This window comes from Talpa occidentalis, unplaced genomic scaffold (assembly GCF_014898055.3).
Source record: "Talpa occidentalis isolate TD23 unplaced genomic scaffold, MPIMG_talOcc4v2.1 talOcc4.13, whole genome shotgun sequence".
NCBI lineage: Eukaryota > Metazoa > Chordata > Mammalia > Eulipotyphla > Talpidae > Talpa > Talpa occidentalis.
In genome coordinates this window covers 44,265,295-44,283,597 of record NW_023601322.1, presented here as the reverse complement: position 1 = coordinate 44,283,597, position 18,303 = coordinate 44,265,295, and the positions used below count along the sequence as shown (strand labels likewise).

The 18,303-nt window shown below is 36.2% G+C and overlaps 1 protein-coding gene across 1 annotated transcript in view; it reads left to right on the top strand.

Moving 5' to 3' along the window:
* The first annotated feature begins 8,739 nt into the window (after positions 1-8,739).
* DLGAP1 (DLG associated protein 1) overlaps positions 8,740-18,303 on the top strand; it is a 428,837-nt gene continuing 419,273 nt past the window's right edge. Inside the window, exon 1 of the mRNA XM_054694167.1 lies at positions 8,740-8,755. The gene's annotated coding sequence lies outside the window, so the exon portion shown is untranslated. The remainder of the gene's footprint in view (positions 8,756-18,303) is intronic.

Here is an 18,303-nt window from a genome sequence, read left to right as displayed (position 1 = left end):
GGGTATAAACAGAAGAAATGATTTCTCCAGAATTATTACCAAGCAAAGAAACATATGCAGTATTTATTTTCAGTCTTTTACAGAACTAAAGTCATCATGTTAATTTAGAAATATAGAAATAGGTTGTGGATAATATAAACAAATACATCATTTCAGCTTAGGACCATATAAATGCATTAATTATAATTTTGGTCATAAAATAGTCAGACAATAGATTACTTAGAAAATAACTGCATATTGATTTATTAAATTCATGTTTGGATACTTAATGCTCAACATTAAATGAAGTCACAAATTGACAATTTTTAAGGAATTTCATGTTTGATTAACAATTTCATGACTGTTAGGAGAACCCTATGAAATGTGTTACAGATGTGGAGTAACTTCAATTTCTCCATGAAGTATGAGAAAGCTACACTGAAAATAGAGAAGGAAAGGAGAAATGTCAGCTGTCTGAGGAGAAGAGTGCATATTAGAAATTATCATTTTGGGTTTTTTTGTCCCTACATAAAAGCAGAGAAAACCTCTGTAAATTACATAATATCAAGGAACTTAATATTTAACTTTTCACCATGATCAGATATTCAAAATGCACAACACCTTTCAGAAGTAATATATCATAAGATTCTAGACTCATACTGTCTGGATTTGATCCAACGAGTTTACAAGCTGTGTCATCTTAGGCAAATGACTTAACGCTCTGTACTTCCTTTTCCTCATCTGCATAATGGGACAAACAATAAGATCTACCTTCTTAGAGAAGTGTTTTAAAGATTAAATGACTGATAGATGTAAATGCTTACAATAATATCTGATTCACTGTATGTAAATGTTGGCAATAGTTATTTAAGGAAAACCAGCAACTCAGGAAACTAAACTGAGTATTCAGAACAAATGATCCCAATGGAAAAAGGCCAGGATCTTGCTCTTGAGCAGCATCCTGCATTGTGCAGCCTGCTCCACAACTCCCATTTCTTATAAGGGTGGTGCTGTGATGCAAAATGGGACTATGGGGATCTACTGAAGAATTTGTTTTATAAAGAAGAGGTAGGTGGGCATTTCAGAATATGCAGTCTTTTGTGTGTGTGGAAGATATCTAAGAGGGTAGAAGAAGTGGGGCGGGAGCAAAGGGTGGAAATGCTAAGATTTATGTAACCACCCAGTAATAAAGGAATCAGGCTTGTCTTGAGGCATGTCTGCGGGGTGGAAGGAAAAGCAGATTGCAAAGGAAATTTGGGCAGATAGTCAACAATTTCTTTGGGTGCAGAGAGTTGAGAAGCCAGGGTAAAAATTAAAGGTGATAAAGGTGTGATTACATTTGAGGACATATGGCTTTGGAGTTGCTTGTGCTTCGTGGTCTCTTCTTGCTCTGAGAAGTTTGAAGACTGTTGTTAACATTCTTTTCACCATCACAACCTACAATTTATCTTAAACTATTTTCTGACTGTTTCATTTCTCCTGCCCTTTCCGGTGCTGCTTTTAAACAGACTTTTCTCCACATCAAGCAAAAGTTCTTCTGTGAAGACTTCTCTCCTCCAGACAAGCCTGGTGCTCCCCCTTTGCACCTTCTCTCTTCCATGCCCTCTTCTCTTTTTGGCACTTGAGAAAATGCAGTTAACACTTGACATCTCCACCACTAGAGGGATAAGTCTTTGATGCAAGGATTTTTTTCACCTATGTGTTTCTTACTACTAGCAGAGGACCATAATACAATAAATACTCAGTAGATGTTTAATGAATGGGCTAATTAATTGTTAAGATTCAAGTGCCATGATTCATGTATTTTATGTATGAAATAGCAAAATCTGCACCTCCATTTTAGTGAGGAGAATGGGGTGAGCTGAAAAAGCTTTTCCAGCTTTATCTGGAAAAGCTGACAGAACTGATAAAGATAATTAAGGTTGACTTCACAAATATAGGCATTCCTCATTTTATTGAGATCTTCCTTGTTCCACTGTTTTCTTTTTTTTCTCTCTTTCTTTCTTTCTTTGCAAATTAAACATTTGTGGCATTAGGCAAGTCTATAGATATCACTTTTCCAATATCATGTGTTCCTTTTGTGTGTTTGTATCCTATTTTGGTAATACTTGTAATATTTGAAAATTTTAATTATTATTTTATGTTTTATGATCTGTTGATGCTACTATTGCAATCGCTTTGGGGCTATGCCTATACAGGGTGACAGACTTAATGGATAAATGTGTATCCTCCTACCAGTCATTCCCCCCATTTTTCTCCCTTGCCTCAGGCCTCCCTATTCCCTTAGGCACAATATTGAAATTATTGGCCCTACAATAGTCACTAAGTGTTCAAGAGTCCTATATCTCCTGTTCTAAAGCAAACCCTAGAAATTATTAAGCTTATTGAGGAAGGCATGTCAAAAGCCAAGACAGTAGGAAATCGAGGTCTCTTGTACCAAACTGCCAAGTTGTGAATGCAAAGGAAAAGTTCTTGAAAGAAATTAAGCTCCACTGAACACATGAATGAAAAGAGAGCAAAAAGTCTTATTGCTGATGTGGAGAAAGTTTTAATGGTTTGGGCAGAAGGGCAAACCAAACACACATTCACTTAAACCAAAGTCTAACACAGAACAAGGCTCTAACTCTAGCTCTGTGAAGACTGAGACAGATGAGGAAGCTGCAGAAGAAAAGCTTGCAGTTAGCAGAGGTTGATTCATTATGTTTAGAAAAGAAGCTATTTCCATAACATAAAAGTGAAAGGTGAAGCAGTAAGTGCTGATGCAGAAGCTGAAGCAAGTTATCCAGATCTAGCTAAGAGAGTTGGTGAAGGTGGCTACACTAAGGAGTAGATTATAAGTATAGATAAAACAGCCTTATATCATCAGAAGAAAACATCATAGATAATGAGAAGTTAATGCCTGACTTCACAGGACAGGCTGACTCGCTTCTTAGGGACTAATGTAGCTGGTGACTTACAGATGAAGCCACCACTCATCTGCCATTCCAGTAATCCTAGGACCCTTAAAAATTGTGCTGAATCTACTCTGATTGGCCTTAGAAATGCGACAATAAAGTCTGGATGACAACATGGTTTACTACATATTTTAAGCCCATTATTGAAAGCTACGGCTCAGAAGAAAAGATGCCTCTCAAAACATGAACGCTTATTGACAATAGACCTGGTCACTCAAGAGCTCTAATAGACATGAACAAGGAGATTGATGTTTTCATGCCTCCTAACAACATCCATTCTGCAGCTCATATGTCAAAAGTCATGTAGACTTTCAAGTCTTATTATTGAAGACATACATCTCATAATGCTATTCCTGCCATACATAGTAATTCCTCTGATGAATCTGGATAAAATCAATTGAAAATTTTCTGGAAATAATTATCCATTAAGAATATTTGTGGGCCTCCCCGGTGGCGCAGCGAGTTGAGCGCAGCTCTGTGAAGCTGTCCGCAGACTCTGCAGCGAGGGTTCGATTTCCGGCCGGCCAGGGAGAATCCCACATGGCGCAGCAGACTGCTCCTGTGATGCCCGCTGCTCCCCTCAGCAGTGTTTTTGGTTATCTGCCTGTTCTGCTCCCAGCTCTGTCTCTGGTGTATCCTCTCACTCTCCCATGCCTCTGGCCTGTACCCCAGTGCTTGTAAAAATAAATAAATCTTAAAAAAAAAGAATATTTGTGATTCCAGTGGAATTTAGAAAACCTAAATAAGGGATCAGGAAAAAGACTAATTGCAATAAAGTAAAAATCAAAATCAACAAGCAACTATAGACCAGAGACACACTACAGTGGGTAGCAGACCAGAGACACACTACAGGGGGAGGAGAAGAGAGATTAGGGTCAGAAAAAAGGGGGTGGGAATTGTATGGGAGATATAACCAAAAATGAAAATGCATACATTATGCAAAAATGAAAAATGATGTAAGAATTATATAAAATAAAATAATAAAAAAAGAATATTTGTGATTCAAAGGGAAAAATGTCAAAACATTAACAGGGAAATGGAAAAAACTAATTCCCATCCTCACAGGGATATTGAAGGGTTAAGATTTCACTGGAGGAGATAACTGCAGATGTGGTGGAAATCACAAGAGAACTAGGAATAGAAATGCAGCATAAATTTATTATGCAATTCACTGCAATTTCATCATAAAATTTAAACAATGAGGAATTGCTCCTTATGGATGAGTGAAGAAAATGCTTTCTTGAAGTGGAATCTATTCTTGGTGGCAATGCTGTGAGAGTTGTTGAAATAACAAAAAAGGATAACAAATATGACATAAGTTTAGTTGATAAATCAGTGTAAGAGTTTGAGAGGAATCACTAATTTTTTTAAAAGATTTATTTATTCATGCATACAAGAACCAGGGTACAGGCCTGATGTTTGGGAGGGGAGAGGATTCACCAGAGACAGAGTGGGGAACAGAACAGGCAAACTGACTGAAATACACTGCTGAGGGGAGCAGTGGGTGAGACAGGAGAGGTCTGTCATGCCATGTGGGTATCTCCCCGGCTGGCCGGGATCGAACCCATGCTGCAGAGGCTGCAGACAGCTTCACAGCACTGCACTCAACCGCCTGCACCACCAGGGAGGCCCAGGAGTCACTAATTTTTAAAGAAGTTCTATGTGGGTAAAACTTTATCAAGCAATATCATATGTGATAGAGAAGTAATTCATGAAAGGAAGAATCTCACTGCAGCAAACTTCACTCTTGTCTTGCTGGGAATTGCCACAGTCATCCAAACCCTCAGCAATCACCATCCTGATCAGGCAGCAGCCACAGCAGTTGGCAACTTCCCCTGCCTTGCCAGCAGCCAGATTTTTCCAGAATTGTACACAGCAATCTCAGGTGAACATAACATTTATTTATATATTGAAATGGATGAGGAGTTCCTTAATTCTCAAGGCACATATAGTTTTTTCATAGGTTGTAGAGTATAGACTTCTAGTTATTTTCCCAATATAATATCCCCAGCTTTCTTAGTATCAGAATCCCAGCTTTATGTACACTGATAGTGCAGGTAGTTCAAAGAACACATATCCCAACCTGCAGTGCAGCAATATGTGACCACTTAAATGAGTTCTGTGTAATAGGATATTTGTGAAAAGGCAGTGCAGGCCTTTCTATGGCTCTTCAAAAAGAACAGACTCACTTGGGAGATTTGCCCCTTGAACATTTCTTCTTTCCTCCTTCTTCTGACCTTGTGCCTGATGACTGTTTTGGAGCAGAAGGCAACCTTAAATTTAAGGAGTAGCTCTAGAAAGGAAGAGCATAAATACAATACACACCAGAGCCTCTGACCGAAAGGACAAAAATATCAACTCTGAACTGCCGAGTTCTATTGATCTTTCTTGAGAAATGTCTGCTCAGGCCACCATTATTTGGGGTTTTCTATTATATATAACCAAACCTAATACTCTCTAGTATGACTTACCAGTTTATACACTGTCATACTTTCAGTGGGAATAACTACAAGACAAGCCCATCTGTATCATGAGAACATCATTAATCATACTCACAGTATCATGTCCATGTGTTACACTAAAATTTCCCATTTCCATAATAGTGAGGAGAGGAAGGAAAGAAAGGAGAAAACAGAAGAGAAAACCCTATTCTGCCATTGTGTGTTATTATCTGTGACCTCTAGTAGACCACAAGGGAGCGTACCCCACCTTATTGTTTACCCTTATCTTCAGTGTGCCAGGCATGGTTCAACCATTTTGTCATTTGTTTGTTAAAGGAATGAAGTGAGTGATTGGATGAAGGAGTAAATGTGATGATAAGTGATTGGATGAAGGAGTAAATGTGATAACAAGGCTTTTTTGCTGCTAGCATGGTTATTATGCACAGAGAAATAATGGATCTTCATGAAAACTTAATTAATCTGTTCATAAAAAAATACTAAAGGCCAGACAATAAATTAGTAACCTGGTCATTGGCATCCATGTGTTCATGGAAAGGGTCAGAAGTCAAGAGGAGTTTGGAGCATAAATGAAGTTGAGAAAGAATTGGTGGATATCACTCCCTTCCTATTTCCTGTAGCAAAACTCATCCGCATCTGTGCCTCCACTCCTGCCCTGGAATAACCCAGTTTCCCATTTTGCATATTGGTTTAAAAATCAGAAAAGTAAAACAGAACCTCAAACAAGCAGCATACTGAGTACCTCTACCACCTGAACAAAAAGCATATGGTAATTTATAGAAATTGTGATCATTATTTTTCCCCGTCACTGGTTTTGGTTTGTCTGCCTTTCAGAGTGAGAATAAAACACTTTCACAGAACTATTCAGAAAGTTGGAAAATGCTAGGTATGAAAATGATTTTCATTTTTGGACAGATGTGATATAGCTTCAGAAGCTATTTATATCCAACAGCTATACCTGTCTTTGAGAAACTTGATTTTTTAAAAAAATTAATGCACGAGGAAAGACATTAGAACTTTCTATATAGAGTCTGTGGTAATTCTTTTGCTGCTTGGACTTAAAAATATTAATATGTAAATGCTTTGTTGATATGGGTATTTTTGTTTAATTATATTTGAAAAAATATAACTAGGTGTATAATTTTTGTAAAGACAAGTTTATGTCTTCATTTTACAGAGTAGCTAGATATAGTCACTTTGTTAGTGTTCTCTCAAAATTCATGGATTCAGGCAATACCTATCAAAATGATACATGATAGTAAGAAATAATTATTCAGAATTACTCAGATAAATTCTCTAATCAGAATTTTTGATAATTTAAACTAGAACTCAGATTAAATTAAAATGCAGAATCATTAATTCAAAAATTTAATAATTATATTCAAGATGAGACCATATATGAAGTGCTTAATATTTTTCAATCACCTTATAAGTGTTAGGATTTATAATTTATTAATAATGTAATAACATTAATTACAACACATTACTCATCAAGTTCAGAGATCCCAAGTTGGTAATTGATTTGTTTTTAACATTTAAAAATTAAGACTGTATTCATTTAAAAACTGTATTCATTTAAAAAGAAAAAAACCGTTCTACTGAAACTCTAATGAGTAGAACAGTCAGGTAGAGGAAATCTGCAGCAGGACTTGTGAGTGACAAATGATTTCTACAATAATTAAGCAAGTCAATAGTCAAATTTTCCAAATTTGGATTTGTGGCTTACCACTAACAGAAAAAGCAGCAAAAAAGAAAACTGTAATTGAAGTCTTCAAAATTATTTTCTAAGTGAATGTTGACTACAATCCATAGGTTTATGCAATAAGTATATGTACATCTTGGAGATAGGTTACCATGTAATGATGGAATAGCAAACTGATACACAAACACAGAATACCTATACTTATTATTTTAAAAAATGTGTTTCTATGATTGCTCTTATACTGAGTGCATTACATGAGCCAGGTGCTGTGCTAAATCGTGATATTCCATTTATCCCTCAACAGAGCCCTATTACAATGCAATTACTTCATGTTTTTGTATAGAAATATGCATTTCCAGCACCCGCATTTCATGGTAGAAGGAAAACAGGGAATGTTCCATCCAAGATTATGACATGGGAGGATCCTGATCTCATCTTCTCCCATAGACACATTGAGTTTACAGAATAGTACCTTTAGCGTGGACCTCTTCTCATGAAATGAAATAAATCAGAGAGAGAAAGCCAATATCATTTCAACTCATTGTAGAATATTAAAATAAAGCAAATGAAAAAACATAATAAAAACAAACCCTTAGACTCTAACAGAATATCGTTTACCAGAGGAGAAAAAGGGGAGGGGGTGAATAGAGGGGGCCAATTGTTTAGTGGTAGATGGTGACTGGACATTTGGTAGTGGGTATAATGGCATATGAACAGTTGCTAAGAGGAGAAATTGTACACCAGATGCCTATACAGTGTTGTAAACTAATGTTACCATAGTAAGAAGAAAAATAAATATATCAGTCTTTTCAAACCTAACTGCACATCAGAAACCTCAACGGAACAGGGTTTCTGAATCACCGGCTCTACAGGTGTGTTCCTGGACAGGTATGCTGAAGACAAACATTAGACAAAATTACCAGTGGACCCTGATGCACAGCCAGGGTGGAGGACTCTGGACTGCAGAGGCTTTGTATTTCAGACTGCCTGACACCAGTAAGCAGATGATTGTTGTAGAAAGATGATTGTTGCATGAAAGAAAGAATCCCTATCAGAGTGGCTAAGTGGGGAATCAAAGGAAGAAATGAAAGGTATAGGAACACTGACAGTCGTGACAGCATGGAGGTAGGGAGGAAGTCTGTAAACTGAATCACAAACTCCTGAGGACACAGTGACATTCATCGCCCTCTCCTCCAAGTGAGTGCCCAATCCATGATTCATACATTGTGAAACTGAATAATTATTTGTTGAATGAATAATTGAATCAAGTAAATATGTGGGAAAAAAATTCTGGAAGACTGGTGACTATAGAATATGGCATCACCAACATGCAAAATGGAAATTCAGAAAACAAATATCTGCAGAAAAAAAAATGTGAATTCAGTTTTAGACTTTCTAAGTCTGACATTCAGGTAAATGGACATGATATTAGAGGTTCAACTTTGACAAGTCTGTCTGTATACAAAGAAAGATAATAGGGGTTCTAAGTTTCTCTAAGTTTCCATTACCCCCTACTGTTTCATTTTTCAGTGACTAGGACACTAAAATCTGCATTATGCTTCTAACAGGCTAAATCTGCTCTGGGGTCGACTGAATGCCACTAGAGGTTCTGCTGTCTGCTCGAGAGAATTCCTGATTGCATGACAAAGACGCAAAGAACAGTAAGTCTTGGTGGAGAAGGAATGTGGGAAGAAGGGAGCCCATGAACCACATGTATCATAAATTAAAACAGAAAAGGATTAAGGTTATGGGGGCTGTAGATCTAGGTTTCAAAGCAAACTGCCAGTTGCCCACTATGCCTGCCCAGTTCAGTGCATCTCACATGCTCGGAGCACACATACACATACTCACATCTGAAGACAAGTAAGTGCCCAAAGAAAGTGTTGAGTAAATTCCCACTACCTGACTGACTATTTTTTGAGCCATAATATACAAAGAAATGCTTCAGGGGAAAAGTAAGTGCACAACCAGAAGTCAATGCTGTCTATTATTTCTCCCATCTCAGTGCAAACATTTCAACTTTAAAAACTTGCTTCCCTTATTTACAGATTGAGTCTTAGTGATGCATTTCCGGTTACATTAGTGAATAAAAATCTGACATGCACTGCTTTTATATACTGTGTAGTGAAATTAATAGAAAGAAATACCCTCTTTTTAGTGACTTTCTTTTTTCACATTATGATTCAGTGAATATGCTGGTAGTTTAATTTGTGTATGCTTCAGGGCTAAAAACAGAACACAAACATTTATTGAAGGCTGGACTAGAAAATGGTAACACTTGGGTGAAGAACAGGTTAATTAACATGGTAAGAGGGAGAATGACTACTGAGGAGGAAGAGGGGATTTCTTCTAGCTTTTAAGTTGTTGTTGTTTTTTTTAAAGGCTTATTTTTTTTATTTATGCATACAAGAGCTGGGTGTAGGCAAGAGGTATGGAGGGGAGTGGTGGTGAAAGGATTCACCAGAGACAGAGTGGGGAACAGAACAGGCAGATCTACTGAAATACTCTGCTGAGGGGAGCAGCAGGTGAGACAGAAGAGGTTTGCTGTGCCATGTGGGTAGCTCCCTGGCTGGGGATCGAAATTTTGCTGCAGTGGGTACCTACAGCTTCATAGTGCTGAGACAACCCTTTGCACCACTAGGAAGGCTCTGGCTTTTAGGTTTTTAATCTACCTACTTTTTCCATCATATCTAGGAAATAGGGGGAAAAAATGTGATTCATAAAGTGCTAATCCCCTAAAAAAACATCTAAACTCATAGGAAAAGAGATCAGAATTGTAGTTACCAAATGGGGAGTGAGGGAAGAAGGGGAATTAGGAAAGTGGTCAAGAGGTACAAACTCCCAGTAAAAAGTAAGGGTTGGGGTGTAATGTACAACATGATGAGCACAGCTAACACTGCCGAGTGGTAAGTAAGAAAATTATTAAGAGACTAAACCCTAAGAGTTCTCATCACAAGGAGAAAAATTTTCCCCTTTTTTGTTTTTATTGTATCTTTATGAGAGATGGAGGTTAGTTGAACTTATTGTGGTAATTATTTCAGAATATATGTAAATCAGGCCATTGATACATGCCTTAAATTTATACAGCAATGTATGTCAATTGTTTCTCAATGAAACTGGAAAAAATATTAATACCAAAAAATAATGTCACCTCAAGACCTTTGATCATTCTTTAATTATGGAAGAAAGAGCATCTGAAACAGAAGCCACTAGCAACTCAGAAATACAAAGCTACTACCTCTATAAAGTCAACATGACAGTAGGCTTGTTCAAAGAAGAAATGTCTGCTTACTTATATATGAACCATATAAGATTTATTTAGGTTGATATTACCTTAATTTACTAATAATCCCTGAGAAATATAGCTTCTGTGGATTCCTCAGAATTTATCCTGAATATTCTATCCAATGATTCACTTAAATCATTGCCCAGAACTACTGGCAACCTATCAAGTTCTTTGAATTTTCTGTCTCCCTTAAAGCCCTATTACCAAATACTTCATGATCTCCCCTCCAGGCAGAACCAGCACTGGCAACTATACAGATCATTAATACACCCACAGAGCACCTTCCTGCACAACACATGAATACATTTGTGAAATTGGCAGAGTCAATGGCCACTTTCAGTGTCTGCTTCCTGCTCTTTATTCTCTTGTGAATTTTCTCCCTACCCGTGATATCTGTCTCCCAGCCCCTGTGTGTTCCTGTATTCTTTCTCTCTATTAAGACACAACAGATTTGTATCATTAGCTTGTCTTTGATAGAAACACTTTCACACAAAGTGCCACTTCTTTCACATTTTCCCATTAAATGTCTGTGTGAATCAGTATCTACCTGTAAATGGAAGATTTTGTTTTCTACTTAGAGTTGAAAGAGTTCCTTAGCTCAACGTTAAGTACCTTTCAATGCCTTGAAGACAGATCTGCTTCAGATATTAAACTACCTAAAGTAGAATAAAATCATAAAATAAATTTGATCCTTGGGCCAGTGTCTTCTTTTCTCTTTTTTCCCATCGCTTAATTTCATCATCCTTTTCCCATTCCTCTGCCCAAGGCTTCCCAGGTGGTCTGGACCCAGGGCCAAAAAACTGCACCCTCTCTAGTTCTCCCACCAAGAACAGAGTGTTCACATATGCACTTAGTGGGGGTCTTCTGGAATCACTTGGGAAGCTTTTATCAAACGATGTGTCCAGTGCATTCCCTCATTTTCCTGTATCCCTGTTAGGCTTCTTTTTATTTATTTATTTATTTAGTTAGTTAGTTAGTTAGTTATTTAATATAATTCTTACATCATTTTTCATTTTTGCGCAATGTATGCATTTACATTTTGGTTATATTCCCCATACAATTCCCATCCCCCCCTTATTTTGACCCAATCCTTCCTCTCCTCCCCTCTCCCCACCCCCATAGTGTGGTCTCTGGTTTATAGTTGCTTGTTAATTTTGATTTTTTTCTTTATTATATAGTCTTTTTCCTGGTCCCTTAGTTAGGTTTTCTAAATTCCTGCTATGAGTGAGACCATCTGGTATTTTTCTTTTTCTTTCTGGCTAATTTCGCTGAGCATGATCCCTTCCAGCTCCATCCATGTTGCTGCAAATTGCATGAGTTTATCTTTTTTGATTGCTGAGTAATATTCCATTGTGTATATATACCACATCTTCTTGATCCAGTCATCTATTTTTGGGCATTTTTGTTGTTTCCATAGGTTAGCTATTGTAAATAGTGCTGCTATAAACATAGGGATGCAGGTGCCCTTTTGAATTAATGATTCTGTGTCCTTTGGGTAAATACCTAGGAGTGGAATTGCTGCATCATGTGGAAGCTCTAGCAACAGCAAATGTTGGTGAGGATGTGGAGAAAAAGGAATTCTCCTGCACTGTTGGTGGGAGTGCAAAATGGTCCAACCACTATGGGAAGTTGTGTGGAGATTTCTCAACCTACTAAAGATAGAACTTCTATATGATCCAGCAATTCCTGTTAGGCTTCTTTAAGTCTTATCCCCTCTCACCGCGATGAAAAAACAGTGCTAACACCTTGTTGGGGGAGGAAAGGCAGACAAGATGGTGGGGACTATCCCATGACTGCCAGGTAATTATTCAGGAATACTGCAGAAGGCAATCCCTGTTCCACTGGCCTCAAAAGTGAGCCTCCAGACACTGAAGACAGTTACCAAAATGAGCAGATTCTTCATACAACTCAAAGGAGGGAGAGAGAACTAGAGGCCTGGCAGTGTAAAGAGGCATCAACAAGCCCCTGAGCTATGGAGATCGTCACTATTCCCAGTGTTACCATGTTTGGTTATCAATATGATAAAGTCAGTAGACAACATAGTGCATCAATAAAATGTGTTAACACAGAAAAGCATATAGATGCTTACTAACAAAGTACAAAAAAGATTAAAGTTTGACTATTTTAAAAGTAATCTAGAAATGGGAACAAGGTGGCATACATTTTTGAGCTCCCTAAATCCTTCCCCACCATAAAAACAGAAGAACTAAGGTGCAAGGGCAGACTACATCTACACTAAAGTGGTGGGAAACATATGACTATGAACCCCAGACGCATGTGTGTTAGAATAAATTACTAGTGATATAAGACCTGCATAGATTCAGCAGATGTGCTAGATGAAGCGGGAAGGTAGTGGAAGCTCTTCTGATGGCTCTGAGAACCAGAGTCAAGGTGGCTCTAAGGTAAGGGTGAACTGGTTCCAATTTGTGCATGAATGAAAAAAAAAAAAAAAACCAAAAACCAAAAAAACAAAAACAAAAACAAAAAAATTCCCAGGTGAGTCAGATTATGCTAAGGGCAGCCTGGGTACCATGTTCTTGCAAAAGACAACACTTACCAGACATCTGCTCTAAGACATTACAGATGTGCCCTCTAAGGCAAAGCCTCACATTGAGGAAAAACTGCTGGAAATGGAATCCAAATTGAGCAGAAAAGGGGAGATCCAGAGCAAAGTGGGGGAGAGGGACAGAACCAGCAGCTATCAGACATATATTTATAAACACTGAAGCTAGGAAGCTCTCTTGATCCGTCCTTCCCTTCTAAGAGTACAGGAGAACTAAAGGTGATTACATATTAGTAAAGACAAAAGTTGCTGTCAAAGTTCTCATAAGGAAAAGTGAACTGAGATTTACAAAATTGTCTCTGCTGCAAATAAAAGCATGCCAAGACAGGCAAAACTAGAAATTTATAATCTAATATTTCAAGCCAAAGGAAAAACAAATTGAAAAAAAGTATACTAATTTTGAAAGAACAGCATAACCTGGATTTAGGGGAATAAAAAGAAGCTAATTAGGAAAACAAAAACTTAAAAGGGAGTTTATAGCATTTAGGAAAATATTAAAAAGAAAAATTTGTTTCAACGTTTTAGGCTAAGTATGATAAAACACCAGAATAATGCCTTAAGTAAAAGAGAAGAGGAAAGAATAAATATTTTAAAAATAAATAAAAGATATAGATGGGGGGAGAAAGACTTAGGCAACAGTCCTAAAATATACTTTTCTCCACTTGGAATAATATATATGTATATAGAATATATGTATATATGTATGCATATGATTATTTCAAGTGTAGAAAAGTCAAAATTATACTACTGTTTTGCTAATAAAGGAGAAGGGGGATAAAAATAATTTGCATATTGATTTTGTGTATTTATATGTTATATATAAGTATATATTGATATATTAATGGAAGAATAAATCACAGCATTTAAAAATATTGCCTAATAGTAGACAAAGCAAATAGGGATAGGACAAAGCAAATAGGGATAGGAACCAGATTTTGTTTTAAGATTTAGCTTGGAGTCCTACAATACGTCACATAATTATAAAACAAAATGTGAAATCAAGAAGTTTCTAAGCATCAAAAGCAAAATGGGACAATTGAGCCAGTGTAACCAGTAGGTGGCATAACAACACTAAAAGGAGTCTTCCAAGCATCTTTAAAATAGTAATTTGTTCATCCTAAGTGGACTAAGGGGGGAAAAAGAAGCTTAAACCATTTTTTTTAATAATTTTTGTTAGAGATAGTGTTGATACTTATTTTGAGACTGCTAGGTGAATGTACTGAGGATAAAGTAAATGAGTCTTTACCCTCATGTCATTAAAAACTAAATATTTGACATGGGAAAAGGACATAGAATTTAAAACAAAAGTCCTTTGCTGTTGATTTGACTAGGAAGAATCATTATGAGTTTATGATCAACATTACATTATTAAATTGAATGTTTCCTACCTGTGCTCTCTGAAAAGACTTAGGAACAGTCCTCAGTTCCCCACACAGAGCTCATGGTGTCCACATACCATTTTCTACTAAAAGGAAAGAAAGTTTTTGTTTTTTTTTTTTTAAAGATTTATTTATTTATTTATTTATGCAAGCACTGGGTACAGTCAGAAGCGCAGGAGGGTGAGAGAATTCACCAGAGTCAGAGAGGAGAGCAGAGCAGGCAGATTGAGGAAGTACACTGCTGAGGGGAGCAGCGGGCGACAGGAGAGGTCTGCGCGCCATGTGGGACCCTCACCCAGTGTCCGGGAATCGAACTGTGCTGCAGCGGCTGCGGGCAGCTTCGCAGCCCCGCGCTCAACTGCTCTGCCACCAGGGAGGCCCAGGAAAGAAAGATTCTTTAAAGAAATAATTAGTCCTTTGGGTAAATACCTAGGAGTGGAATTGCTGGATCATATGGAAGCTCTATGTTTAGTAGGTCCAGAAATCTCGAAGGGATCATGCTCAGCGAAATAAGCCAGAAAGAAAAAGAAAAATACCGGATGGTCTCACTCATAGCAGAAAACTTAAATAAGGGACCAGGAAAATGAATAACTATAAGAAAGTGAAAATCAAAATCAACAAAAAACTATGAACCAGAGACACTCTAGGGGGGGTAGGGGCGGGGAGGGGAGGGATTGGGGTCAAAATAAGGGGGTTGCAATTGTATGGGGAATAAAAAATAAAACTTATTTAAAAAAAAGAAATAATTAGTTATACATTAGATCAAAGGAGATTGATGTGTGGTGACATCAAAATTCTGGTATCAAGGTAAGGAGAATCTCCAAGACCAAAGATGGGAATATTTGAGTAATAATAAATGTAATAACTACAATGGATTGAAATACCTCAAATGTGTTAAAATTCATGAATTCCTAATTGTGAAAATTTTATACCATTGATCATCCTTGGAAAATTTAAGAAAACCAAAATCATTTATAAACTAGCAAATAAAAGGAAGAAACCAAGTATGTATTCTGTCTTCCCTATACAAACTGTTACAAAGAACTAAGTAGTTGATGAGCTGTTTCTTCTCATACAAGTATTCCATCTAAAAATGAAGGAAAATTAAAGTTCCAGTGTCACCATTTTACCATCTTAAATGAATTATTGGACCTAGACAATAGTAATCAATGTCTGTCAATATCACAAAAGAAAAGGCACTACATACATCCTTCTGAATAGAAGTGTGCACCACCACCTATGGGGCAGTTTTGCCAAAAACTGAACTTAATCTATAGCATCCCTAAATCTGCACTATTAAGTACTAGCCACATGTGGCTATTGAGCATTTGAAATGTAGCTAGGCCAATTTGTGCTTTAAGAATAAAATATATACCAGATTACAGAAACTTAATATGAAAAAGAAAGAATATAAACTATCTAAATAATTTTAATATTAACTACATGATAAAATAATATTAACATATATTGGGTTAAAATTATATAATTAAAACTAAATTCAACTATTTTTTAAATTTTATAAATTTTATAAATTTTATAATTTTATATGCTTGTATCTTTCTCCTTTCAGGTATAGTCCCTGTAAAATTCCCACCACAAATTTACCTGTGAACCATCACCATAGTCCCATGTGCTCTTCCCCCACACACTCCTGCAGAATGTCTCCGATTTATAGTTGCCTGATAATTTATTATTATTTTTTTTCCTTATCCCTTATTTGGTTCTCCTGTATTTACATTTCTGTTTGGACAGGACTGTACCTTTCCTAACTATAACTTTCAGGAAATCTATGAAATCATAAATTTGATATTTCAGTTACTTTTCCATTACTGCTCATAAAATAAGTGCATGATAATTGAAAATGTATATCTTTGCATTGCCTAAGATAATTTCTTTTATCAACAGTGGTATGTAAATTACATTATGGAAAAAACTGATACACAATTTACATCTTCTGAAATTTTCAAATTTTAAATAATTTATGTCAGTTTTATAAATAAAATATGTAATTATTATTTCCATATGATTAGAAAGCCTTTGTTTAAAATCATATATTCTGAAGTTCCAAATAGCATTCTTGAATCTCATAAGAATAAATTTATTTTAAATTAACTTTCTTGATTAAAATATAACACAAATTAAATTAGATATGTAAAATTTTTGAAGTTTAAATTTTAAATTTTTATCTTTTTTCTCTCTTCCATCTTTACTATTTTCCCTACATTAGAGATCAGGTAAATCTGTTATGTCCAGAAACTTAAATGTTAAGTATTAATTACATTTACTCAGATTTCAATTTTACTGTGATATATCTTACACATCTGAAATAATGGACACCAAATAATATTAAGTAATTTGTCTCACTTCTTTAAATTAGAAATTTTATAATGCTATAAACTTGTACTTCCATTATTAACCTGTAAAAAAAAATGTGAGTTTAATATGCCTATTATAGAATTTGTAACCAACCCACAGAAAGATACCTTGCAATGTGCACATAGCAATACACTGATAAATACAGTACATCTATTGAAAATAAATTTTAGAATTTTTCCCCCTCATATTGCAACTAAGCCAGCGTACACTAGGGGGCAGTGCTGTTAATGCAAAGATCTCACGGGGATTGGAAAGGCACTCTAAACAAATTATCAACCCATGATCAGTAGATGAAGTCTAATGGAAACAAAATAATTTGGTTAATTTTCCTTTTCTGAATTTATATGTATCATATACATATTAATCATAATCTCTTTGAAGATATACTTTATTCAAAGCCTGAGAGCCCTTTTAGATTAGTAATAATCTCGGGGACTTCCTCAATTCAACTGAGTTGAATTCCTAGTTAGTAAGAGTGTATTAATGAATCCATAATGCCACACACTACCAACAAAAATAATGGGGTCAAAACTAAAGAAAAATCAAAAGATATGAAAACCTTTCATAGTTTCCACGTTACGTTTTTGTCTGTTTTAATGATACAATTCTTCTGAGCAATGACTATAGAAAATTTTGTAGATGATTATATATGATATAAGATGATATATGATATAAGATATAAGATGAACAAATCATGTTAGACTCAGAACAAGACTTAAAAAGGGATTTTAAGTTCTAGTGCCTTTTTAATATGCACTGAATTTTCTAATGTTCAAGCAACAAATCAATTTTTCTTTTAGAATAATAGAAATTAAATGTGCTATACTCTGAATTGTGGGTTTAGTCTACTTAAATTTTACTAAATCATTTTTAAAGAGTTCAGATTTCATTTTGAACAATTCTTGAAATCTGTTTGGAATATATAATTTAGCAGCAGGTGGCTCAGGAGATAATAAAAGTACACGATTAATATAATTAATCCTAGTCAATTTTGACTCATTTCATCAGATCTTTTTTTGACTTTGAAATTGCATCTAGAAGTTCTGCAGTCTATTTTGTGATTTATAACCAATAAAAGGTTTTTCCTTTTCCATGTAGTAGCAATCATTTAGCTTTTTGCAACTAGAAATCACAGCTCATTATCAGGTTTGAGGTATTTTCTGTCTCAATGCATTGATTAGAATCCCATGGGAAAGAGACCACACTTCAAAGGGTTGAAATGAGAATTTATAAAGGGACTATTTACAGAACAATGGGGACTTTAGAAAATGCAACCAGAGAGGTTGAGTTACCCAAAAATAAACACATTGGGAAATAGTCCCCATAGGTCCTGATGTAACCCAAAAGGGAATTAGTACTTCCCGGGCCTACTGGAACCTATGGGAACAGGAGCAGTGGAGCAGTGGAGGACATGTAGGCCTAGAGGGACCACTGCTGGAACAAGGATCCTGGGAGAAACTGGGGCAAAGAGACCCATAGCTCTTTGTCCCCCAATGTCTACCCTCGGGCCAGTATTTCACTTGGCCATTCAGAGACCGTCAGGGAAGGGGATAGTGCCCACATAACTGGACACTAACAGGACCACTGAATGTGCTGTCTCTGAAG